Raw genomic sequence first — 7,852 nt, forward strand, 5'->3', positions numbered from 1 at the left:
TTTGTGTCAGGCATGTCGTTAATTGTGAAGAAAGTTTCATGAGGTGAAGAAAAGAAGCTGTGTCCTTTTCTGGTTGGGTGAAATGTTATGTAAATATCTGTTAGGTTCATTTGCTAAACTCCAGCATTTTTCTGTTTAGTTTTGTCTTGATGACCTCTCTATTGGTTATTGAAGTCTCCCCATTATCATCGTATGATTTAAGTTGTAGTAGTGTTTCTTTTATGAACTTAGGTGCCCTTGTGTTTGTTGCATACATGTTAAGAATTGCATTTCTAACATAATTGCATAAATGGATTTTTCCTTTGCTGAATATGTATTATCTTTCCCTATCTCTTCTGGATACTTTTTATTTGAAGTCTATTTTGTTAGATATTAAAATGGTTATACCAGCTTGTTTCTTAGGTCCATTAGGAATATCTTTTTCCATGTTACTACTCTGAGATTATGTATAACATTGATGTTAATGTGTGTTTCTTGGATGTAGCAGAAGGATGAATGTTGTTTTTACATCCATTCTGCAGTTACTCTGTGACTTTTTGTTGGGACCATTGATGTTGAGAGATATCAGTGAGTACTTTTGATTTCTGTTATTTTCCTGGTGTATGTGTGTATTCCCCTCTCTTGATTTACTAGTCTTAGGGTTATTCATTCCTGGTGCTTTTTTTGGGTGTGGTTAACTTTTTAAGTTTCCTTTCTAGTACCTTTATAGGGGCTCGATTTGTAGATAGGTAGTGCTTAAATTTGGTTTTAGCATGGAATGTCATATTTTCTTCATCTATTGTACTTGACAGTTTTGCTGGGTATAGTAGTCTGTGCTGACATCTGTAGTCTTTTAGAGTATGTAATACAGGCCCACTGGCTTTTAGAGTATCTATTGAGAAGTCTGGTTACATTTTAATAGGTCTGCCTTTATATATTCCTAGGTATTTCCCTGTCATAGCCATTAATATTCTATGCTCTGTACATCTAGTGTTTTGATCATTATGTGCCAAGAGAATATTGTTTTCTAGTCCAACCTATTTCATGTTCTGGATGATTCTTGTACCTTTATAAGCATCTCCTTTAGTTTGGGGAAATTTTCTTCTATGATTTTTTAAAAATTATTTTCTCTGTCTTTTATGGCCATCCATAACCATGTAGGAGGCTCATTCCTGGGAAAAACGTATGCCCTTTCACCAGTTGTTAATTGCGTATAGCTCTTCTTCTAGGATTGGGGACCCATGTGATTTCCCCCCATCTATGTTGGTATGTCAACTGGTGTTGTTATTGTTGATGTCTTGTTTAAGAAGCTATATTGATAAGATCCATTGTCTTTTTTCAGAGCAGTTAGGAGAACGTGGGTGTTAGCCCTTCTTTAAATGGTTGGGAAATTTGATCTGTGACTCCATTTGAGTTGAGCTTTTCTGTGTTGGGAGACTTTTATAACTGCTTCAATGTCTTTGAGTATGATGGATTTAAATTGTTTATCTCATCTTTCTTGTTTTAGAACTTGCTTTTAATTCTCTTGGACATATATGATACAGTAGGATTGATGGGTTATATGGCAAGGTTATATGGTTAATTAAAAAAATAGCTAGACAGAAGACCAAGAAATCTGTTGTGAGATCCTGTCTCCTAGAAGTGACATGGAAGCTACAATAATGATACTTCAACAATATGGCTGCCTAAAAGGACTTGAAATATGACCCTAATAGACATGCTATCACGGAAGGGAGAAATTTCACAAGGCCCCAGCACTAAAAGAACTACAGGAAAATGACAAGGAATTACTGAGAGGAGAATTAGTCATTCTCATGGATGAGCCTCCTAATTGATTATTTAATTACCAAGGGTTATTTCCCCAAATCATATACATATAAGCAACTAAACAGACTCAACAGGTTTTAACTTAAGTATTTATGCATCTATACATCTACACAACAATAATGAAGAAAAGACCATGATTTTGAAAGGAAGTGAGGTAGGGGGTGCATGGAAGGGACAATAGGGGGGAAGGAGAATGGAGGAAGTGATGCAATTATATTTTTATTTAAAACAAAAACAATAATTTAAAATTTATTCTCTGACAGTTACACACATACACACACACACACACACACACACACACACACACACATTGATCACATTGCAGTTTCAATGAATATAATCTAGATTTTCAATATTCCAAAACATTTTAGATTATTTATTTATTTACTTGTTTATTTATTCAGGGTTGGTCTATCTTGGCATGAATTTCCTGAGCATTTGAAACTATGTGTTCTGATAGAAGAGTGCTTTCTAGCTATAAATAAAATTCTCTTGGTTGGTGGTTAAATTCTCATCACTTGTTTGTATTTCTATCTAACCTGCTATTGATGTTTAAGCAGTGTCAGAGTCTCCAGCTGTGATCGAATCTGTTTATCATTTCAGTCGTGTCATCATTTGCTTCTCATGCTTTGTTGCTCTATGATTGTTTGTTTTGGTGCTTACCTACTCTGTATTACTATGGTTTTTAAAATTATTTTTGGAAAAAAAATGCCCCTTTGATTATTATATAGTGACCCTCTCCATATGTGGTTGGCTTTGAAGTATACCTTATTTCAAATTAACGTAGGAGTTGGTCATTTTTCTTTGATTACAGTTTGTATGGTATCTCTTTTGATTTTATTTTACATTCAAAATAACACAATACATGCTTACCACTGTATTTGAAAATATATCTTACTTATAGATAGCTTGTAGTTTGGAGTAAATTAAATTTAGATTATTGTCTTTTAATATAATTATGTATGTACAATTTGATAATCATATATGAGCCAATATGGCCTATGTCTTAGGGTTTTATGGTTGTGAAGAGACACTATGACTTATAAAACAAAACATTTAATTGGGGCTGACTTACAGATTCAGAGGTTCAGTCCATTATCATCACGGTGGGAAGGATGCAGAGTCCAGGCAGATATGGTGCTGTAAGAGCAGAGCATTGTACATCTTGACCCAAAGGCAGCTAGGAGAAGACTGACTCTTTCACACTGGGCATGGCTTGAGTACTAGGAGCCCCCAAAGCCTGTCAACACAATGATATACTTCCTCCAACAAGGCCACACCTCCTAATAGTAGTACTTCCCATGGACCAAACATATTCAAACTTCCTCATTCCACTCTCTGGTCCCCAAAGGTTTGTTTAAACCACATGAGCCTATGGGAACCATACGCAGACCTAGCATAATGCAAAATTCAATTAGTCCAACCGCAAAAATACCGTCGTCTATAACAATTCCAACAATGTTAAAAGTCCAAAGTCTAAAGTCTCTTCTGAGATTTATTCAATCACTTAACTGTAATATTCTATAAAACCAAAATATAAAAGAAGATCACGTACCTCCAACATCACAGAATACATATTACTATTTGAAAATGTCACGATGAGGAAATACTAGAACAAAGCATGACCAAAAACCAGCTGTGCAAACTCCAAGCTTAGCATCTCTACGTCTGATGTCAAAGCACGCTTGATCTCCTAGTCCTTTCATCTTTGTTGACTCTAACAAACTTCTTACTCTTGAGCGAGTTCCACTCCCTGTTAGCAGCTTTGCTCCGCAGGTATCCCACAGCTCTGGCATCTCTAACTTCCACTTTACAGCTTCTTGTTCTAATGTCTGGGATCTACACATGGTTTTCTGGACATCTCCAAAGGGCTGGCGTCGCTTCTTCAGCTCTGCCCTCTGTAGCACTAGGCTCTGGTTGACTCCACTCCACTGCTGCTGCTGTTCTTGGTGGTCATCCCATGGTACTGGATCTCCAACATACTGGTGTCTTCAACTGCAACGAGACTTCCCCAAGAGCCTCTCACAGGCTCTTGTTATAGTGTCAAGTCTCAACACCTTTGCATGACCCCTTCAGTCCTGGGCCCTTAACTACAACTGAGACTGCACCTTCACCAGTGGCCTTTCCTGTCCTCTCACAGTGCCAAGCTTCAGTTGTTCTCCATGACCCCTTCATGCCTTCAAAACCAGGACCACCTGGGTGACTCTTACACAGTACCAAGTCCAGCTGCAACATGTACAACCGTGGTTGTTTCCGGAACACAGCTTCTTTATGCTCTCAGAAAACACATCCCAGAAGATTTCACCTCGGTGATGCTGGTCTTTTATTAATCATGGATAATCTCTTAACTCCAGCTAACCAGCATCAATTGTCTTTTTCCGGAACACAGCTTCTTTATGCTCTCAGAAAACACATCCCAGAAGATTTCACCTCGGTAATGCTGGTCTTTTATTAATCATGGATAATCTCTTAGCTCCAGCTAACCAGCATCAATTGTCTTTTTCTACTTTTGATTCTAAAGCCAGAGATCACAGTTGAAACTGCCAAGTCCTGCTGCTAGCTGGGGCTAGAACATGGCCCCCTTGTTCTATTACATCCCTCACTGTCTAAGATCTGCTGTCCTGGAACTTCCTCTTTAAACTGACCTCTAACTCAGAGATTTGCATGCCTCTGACTTCTGACTTCTGAGATTAAAGGTATGTGCCACTATGTCTAGACCTAAGGTATTCATTATAAGTCTTAGTCAAATTGACAAGTAAGAATACACAGCACAATCCATCCTTTGTCAATTTGGCACAATCATATCTCCTTATGTCCAAATGAAAACAATAACTAGTTCACAATCATGCATAGATATAACTATCCCTTGATCAACTGAAAACACATATATCATAAGCTTAGTTGGGTTGGATCTTGCCCTGAGGTCTCCATTCCCTTAATTCCATTTAATATCCTTGAGCTCAGGATTTAGCTCCATTGCACTTCCTGGTGCCCTTTAATACTTGAGGCATACATTTTGTATTTACCTTTCTAAGCTTGCTGTGCTTGATCAAAATATTCTTCCCGAGAATAAACCAGAGGACAAAGTCTCTGCTGGACTTTTCTGAGACTTCGTTTGTCAATGCAATTAACAGAAATCTCTTTACCTTAGCCTCAGGCAGACTCTTCATACAAGGGCAAAAATCAGTCATATTCTTCACCAAAACACTGTAAGGACGATCTCCAGAGTTCAAATCACCCTTAGCACCAGGGTCTTCAGTATTCGTACTAGAATGGCCCATTATGTCCCATTTAAAGCACTCCATGACTTTACAAATCCAAACTCTTAAAGTCCACATTTCTCCAAACAAAAACATGGTCCGGCCTATCATAGCAACACCCTAGACCTGGGTACCAACTTCTGTCTTAGCTAGGGTTTTATTATTGTGTAGAGTTACCATGACCAAGGTAACTCTTTAATTGAGGCTGGCTTACAGTTTCCGAGGTTCAGTGCATCATCATCATGGTGGGAAACATGGCAGTGTCAAGGCCACACCTCCTAATAGTAGCACTTCCCATGTGCCATGCATATTCAAACCTCCACATGTTTTTTCTTCAATAATTGACTTTCTTTTTGGAGAAGTTGTTAAGCCATTTTTAAAAGGTGATTTTTATGTCAAAACACAAGGTTTTCTTCATTTGAACATGCCTTCATCTCTTAAATTCTTGTCTTAGTTAGGGTTTTTACTGCTGTGAACAGACACCATGACCAAGGCAACTCTTATAAAGAACAACATTTAACTGGGGCTGGCTTGCAGGCTCAGAGGTTCAGTTCATTATCATCAAGGTGGGAGCATGGCAGCATCCAGGCAGGCATGGTGCAGGAGGAGCTGAGAGTTTTACATCTTCATCTGAAGGCTGCTAGCAGAAGACTGGCTTCCAGGCAGTTAGGACTAGGGTGTTAAAGCCCACAATGACACACCTACTCCAATAGGGCTACCCATTCTAATAGTGACACTCCTGGGCTGAGCATATACAAACTATCACACTTCTCAAGGATGTTTCTGCTGGTAGAGGAATCTAGGTTGATATTCATTTCCTTTCAGTTCTTAGAATTTTCTTCTGGCTGCCATAGTTTTCTGATAAAAAAAATTAGTTCTCTTTTGGGCTGTTTTTCCTGTGTAAGTAAGTAAGTAAGTGAATAAGTAAGTAAGTAAGTAAGGCATTATTCCATGGTGTTTCCAAGATAGTCTTTCTTTAAATCCTTAATCCTAGGATTAAAAAAAACCCATTTATTTATTTTCTTTTATTCAGGTGTATGGGTATGTACCTACCTGAGTTTATGTGTAATATGTGTGTGCAGGTGCCCATCATAATGATTGAACCTACCTGATTGTGACACACCTGATATAGGTGCTGGGAACTGAACCAGAGCCCACTGCAGATGTTCTCAGACATGGATCCATCTCTCCAGCCCTAATTTTAAGATTTAAAATTATGATGCATTTTGATGTGAACTCTTGTTTCTAGTCACGTGTGCTCATGTGCGTCTCCTCATCTTGAATCCCGGGGTTTATCTTTCCCTGAGTTTAAGAGGTTTTCAACTTATTTCTTTATGTGCATGTCCAGCTTCACCCCTTGTTCTCCTTTCAGAATTGCTAAGAGAAATGCAAATCTTCTGTCGTCCTTGAATGCTGGGGGCTCTATATTATTTTAGCTGATTTTCTTACATCTTTCCAGTAGCAGAAGGGAAGCTATGTGTTATTCCATTATTACCATTTAGCAGGAACTCCGTGGCATCTCACTTTGCCACTGATGGCATTCATCACTGGTGGGTAGGCATGGAGCCTCATCTTTTCATACAGCATCCAGTGATACTGAAGTGGAGTTGCTTTCCTTATTGCTGGGCAATGATGGGCATTGGGAGAATGCCAATTCTCACTCGTCCTTCTCTGTAGCTATCATAGTAGGGCAAAGAGGGGCACCTTGTTCTTGCCTAGCAACGGGGAAGACTGCGCTCTCTGCCTGATGCCCTCTGATTCTCTGAAGAACGAAGATAATGGTCTCGGCTCCCTACTTTGCCTTCTTTGACAATATTCAGGCGTGAATGTTTGGACACTGCCGTTTAGAGTCTTGTAAGAGTAGAAGTCTATGTTCTTCACTCATCCTCTGCACGTGTGGGCGGATTCATGGTCATTTCTTTGTGTTTTACCTTTTACATTTCTGTTGTGGTAAAAATAGGATGATAATATATACATTTACTATTTTAAGTGTACAGTTCACTGGCTTAAAAACCATCCGCATTTGCGATTTGTCACCATCTGCCTCCAGAAAATTTCATTTTCCTAGTGTAAAACTGAATGTGAACTGTGTTGTCCTCTCCTCCCAACACTAGGCGACTGTGATTCTGTTCTCTGCCTTTGAGTGCCACTGCTTTGGGCACTTCATGAAAATAGAAGCATACTGTGCGTGTTTGGCTTATTCACTAAGCATGGTGTTTACAGGTTCCATCCATATAGTGGCATGGGTCACAATTTTCATTTGTTTTAAAGCAGAATATATGCCGCTATGGGTCCATATTATGTTTTCCTGGCTATTTGAATTGCCTGGATCTTTGGACTAATGTGAATAATATGACTGTTCACAACTTGGTGCAAGAGTATCTATTTAATTCCCTGCTTTCATTTCTTTCACCAACACACATGCTCACAACTGGAACTGCTGGATCCATTTTTACTTTTCTGATGAACGGCGATACTCTTCTCACAATCGGGATACTGATTTACATTCTCATCATCCAAGAATAAAGACTGCAGTTTCTCTGCTGTCTTATAAACTCCCTCTCTCTCTCTCTCTCTCTCTCTCTCTCTCTCTCTCTCTCTCNCTCTCTCTCTCTCTCTCTCTCTCTCTCTCTCTCTCTCTCTCTCTCACACACACACACACACACACACTCCTCCTAATAGAAGCCATATTAATGGGTGTAAAGTGGCAGCTCACAGTTTGATTGGCAGTGCCCTAACACTCATGTTAAGCAGTCCATCACGTGTTTTGCTTTGTGTAGATGAAA

This window comes from Mus pahari, chromosome 19, assembly GCF_900095145.1.
Source record: "Mus pahari chromosome 19, PAHARI_EIJ_v1.1, whole genome shotgun sequence".
NCBI lineage: Eukaryota > Metazoa > Chordata > Mammalia > Rodentia > Muridae > Mus > Mus pahari.